The sequence below is a fragment of the Oxyura jamaicensis genome, chromosome 1 (assembly GCF_011077185.1).
Source record: "Oxyura jamaicensis isolate SHBP4307 breed ruddy duck chromosome 1, BPBGC_Ojam_1.0, whole genome shotgun sequence".
NCBI classification, from domain to species: domain Eukaryota; kingdom Metazoa; phylum Chordata; class Aves; order Anseriformes; family Anatidae; genus Oxyura; species Oxyura jamaicensis.
In genome coordinates this window covers 93,735,082-93,739,480 of record NC_048893.1, presented here as the reverse complement: position 1 = coordinate 93,739,480, position 4,399 = coordinate 93,735,082, and positions in this window count along the sequence as shown.

Below are 4,399 nucleotides of genomic sequence, written 5' to 3'. Positions count from 1 at the left end.
CACAAGAGTAACTCTTAAAAGAAACTTAGAAATGTAAATATAGATGTAAATAATCACTAAATTCTGGTGGGATTACCATAGGGGGAGAAGATGAGAAGGGAAGGGGATAGTTTTGATAAACCTCTGTATTACGCAGTAAAAGATGGTCCCTATCCCTAAGGGCAGTTAGTGTAAACACCCACCAGAACAAGAGTCAGACAAAGAGGAATAAGAGTCTTGAGGTTACAGTTCAGTGCCAAAGCTTGGAGCTCCTGCCTCTTCATCCAACATGTGAATGCCACAAACTTCTAAGGCTCAGATTTGTTGTCAGTTCTTTCTGAGTAGAAAATACTAGTTTTAGCAAAATATTTCAAAACAGATCTCTCACTATTTGAAGGCAGTGTTTCACTTTAGTCTATGTTATATATGCATTATTTTTTATGCTGATTCTTTCTGGCCTCTAGAAATAATATGGTCAGTACATCTTATGGCGCTTGCATACATTACTCCAGAAAATAGGAACATAAGCAGAAAATGCCTTTCCTGCTTGACTGCTTGCATTCAATTTTATTTCACTCTGTGCTGCTTCTGCTTCTATTTCTTATAGAATACATCTAACCAGAAAAGTCAGATTGGCACCAGATTCTAAATATAACATATTTCTAGTAACTAGCAAGCACTTTCCCCTTTAGTCCAGTCATAACTCATGTATGGAGCAAAACATCCACCTGCTTTGAGAAGAAAAAAAAAAAAAATCACAAATCAGGTATCCTATTAGAAAAATAAAATAGTTATACGATTACAGGTAAATGGCTATAATTCGGGCATATGCTTTAACAATGGCTAGTGTGCAATGAAAATAGAATTGCCCTATTAATAATTTCCTGTTAAGTGCTAATCACAAGTGATGTGAAGCAGACAACACTTCTAGTGGCTTGCAGCAATTCACACAAACTGAGAATCTATTCTGCTTTATTGTTAATGGTTATCTTCAAGAGGCAGACCTTTATTTAATTATTACACAACAGAAATCCTTTGGTTCTTACAGAGTAAAAAATACACTCTTAACATTCAACAACTCGTGTGCAGTGTTTCTCCAGGAGGCACTGTCATTGACTGTTGTTGATAGATTTCTATCAGTTAGATCTACTTGTGTCCTGCAGCTTTTCCTTCAATTTACACTGCGCTCCCTTGGACAAACTCAGTTTTCATAGTAAATCAATGCCAATAATAAACATGATAAAAAATAAAATATTTTATGCCAGTTTGTGAGTTAATGAAACAGTATATTTTACAACCAGGAAGAAGTGCATTTTCAGAGCATTAAATAAGCCTTATTAACAGCAAAAAAAAAAAAAAAAATAATGCAGTGGGGTCACATATGTGACAGTTTCAGATTATGCTTCAAAACTTGCAACAGGTCCTGCCAGTGCCAGTAGCATGCTCAGTGCTTCAGTTGCAGTGATTTGTGTACAAGCTGTTCCTTGTTAATCAAGAGCTTTTGCAGGAACAAAACTCACACTGAAAATGTTTATGTTAGCAGTGGCACGGCATTTTGTTCCTCAAACCATAGAGCATTTCTGCTTTATGTGAGCGCATGCAATATGTATTTTAAGAACCAGCACTAAAATGTTGAGGGAGACAATGTAATTGGGGTTTCTGCCTAAAAACACTCATGTTACACATACAGGCTCTGAAATGGTAGTTATGTAAAAAATGTTTCTCAATGCCAAAAAAAAACAGCTAAAAAACTTTGTAGATGACTCCACTAGCAGGCAGGCCTGCTATACGTTGGCAATGACAGGAATCAGAATAACGTAGTGCTGGACTTCCCTCCCCCAACAGTAGGTATCGCTGTGCAGTGGCTCAAAAACCTTGCACACAGCTCTGTGACCACCACAAAACTGCACTTTGGTGCATTCTCTCAGAGGGTTAAAAATGCCAGTGCACTCTCATAAACTGTGTGTGGGGGCGTAACTACTTGGATGATGCGAATCTAGCAATAGGGATATTGTGGCACTGCTTGGAGTCTTTGCAGATGATTTTCACTGGGGAGTGGCAACCAAGGTCTGACTGTGAGGACTAAGGTATTTGCTTCTCTCTAGTAAACTTCCTTCTGCACTACCTTGTCACAAGGGCAGTTTTAGGATCCTTAAAAAAAGCAGTTAAGCCTGTCTTTGAGTAGGGGCCCAGCTAGCAAGACTCAAATTGGAAGAATATTGGAATATTTGTTCCTCTCTGTAGAAAAACATGGTTGTTTTGCTTTTCTTTTTAATTTTATTTATTATATATAATTTATAATATTTAACTTTTATAATTTATAATATTTAACAAATAAGTCAAAATGCAGCTCTAATATTTTCTCAGAATAATTTCTTCCAAGCTTTTCTAAGCTGCTCAAATATATATATTATATATATATATAATAATAATATTCACATATTTCATTTGTGAAGCTGATGAACTGAAAAAGGAAATGAAAAAATAAATACTTGGAAGTACACCTGAATCATGACTATATTTTTTGTATAAAAATCTACCTAACAACTGAATTGATGTATCATATTTGGCTCTTGGTGCAACACGCACTACATCTACCATTGATTTCAGTGAGGTTTGTGTTGTTTATAGTAGACAGCACCCAAATTTTGTTAATTACTTAATTATTGGTGCTTTCATTTAATTTATATACATATTGTTCGCTATCTCAACCCTAATTAAGAGCTAGCTGCAAGTGCCATCTTTATGACAGCAATTAGCTTGTGTGCATTGCTAGCTCTGCCTTGGAAGGCTAGGACTGGGATGGGAAAGGGGAAAATGGTGATTTAGGTGCCCAGGAGACAAGAACAGCAAATGTTCTGCCCTTTCTGTTAGAGCAGAACCAAATGTTGGGGAAGTTTGATTTCATCCTAAAAAGATGCTCCCAAGCTACTAAATTGAGTTTTGAATCTTATCTTCCCTAGTGCAGTTTTTACTGTAAGGTAAGACCTATTGACCTATTATTTTTTCCTGTAGAATACCTTTCTAGAAAAGTCTACTTTTTACATTGTGTTCTTACTGAATTTGAAGAAATCATTTTTTATTTTATTTACATAGATAACTATATATATACATACATATACTTCATGAGAGTAGGATTCTTTTGTGTTGTTTGTTTGTTTGTTTGTTTTTGCTTTGTTTCATTTTGAAAGAAGTAAGGCAGATAAGACTAGAATGGGATATTCAGTCTGCAGACCTGCTCTAGTGGATGCATGAAGCTTCCTCGATGAATACAATGAGTGCTACCCCATGATTCAGCATTTTACTGTAGAAGAATATTTGATTGTAGTTTCATAACCACTGTACTTCAAGTGACATTAAAGCACAAGAGTAAGCACTAAAATCCAGGGTCCTCCTCCTGGGTATTTTGAGGACTAACTATTCAGCTAGAGGTAAGTGAATTGGTCTCCCTTTCCTCATTATTTTGTTTTCCAGCTCATGCAGTTTTGGAGAGCCTTAATTTATCATTTAGAAAGTGCTTTAAGATCCTTCCACAGAACTGACTATAAAAATGCAAAGTATTAGGAAACAAAATCCCATGAACAATTAAAAATTAATCACTTTCAAGCCAGAGCTTTCAGAGAAATGGCCAGAGGAAATAAAAGACAAACTGGACTTTCAGGAAGAACTCTCTGTTCATGGGTGACTAAAGTAAAACAACCACTACCACCTGGAGGACGTTGTTTTTTCTCCTGTCCTGTTGCCTTCTCTACCTCCTCTGCAGTCTCCTTGAAAGTTCCCACTGCCACATGAAGCAGAAGGCAGGAGAACAAAGGATGTTGCCTAAAAACTAACAAAAAGTTCATCCCTCAGGCAATGCGGAGATGCTTGTGCACTAATTGCCTGCTGGCAGCCTTTCCTTTGGGCCAGGCTCTTCTCATAAGCGTTGGTTGTTTAGCTCTTCAGAGGTGTGTGATCTGTCTTGAAACCTGGGCTGGCACTCCCCATTAGAGAGGCATTTAGGAAGAGGTGTCTGAAGCTGTAAAGCAGAAAGAACAGTAAGGGGCTGTCAGAAGCTGTTGTGTCCAGAGAAAGGTGCAGATAAAACAAGCCTGATCTGCAGAGGCATGAACAGGGAGGAGTATATACGTGGGGCTTGAAGGATTATCTGCTTGCTGGTTGTTATGGGCAAGTAGGAGGAAGCTCTTGTCCCTTGGGAGAAAAGCAACAACAATAACATGAGGATGTCATCTGTGTCTGTTTTAAACCTCAGTCCTGAGGTAGCTCTCAGCTCAGCACTCTCCTTTGTCAGCACAAACCCAAGGTAAATTTGCCATAGGAAGCTGCTGAAAATGAAGAACAGAAGTGCCAGGACATCCCCTGAGGGGATCCATTAGCCTCACAGAGGCTTGGTGATCTGCCCCTGAAAATCTGCAGCAAC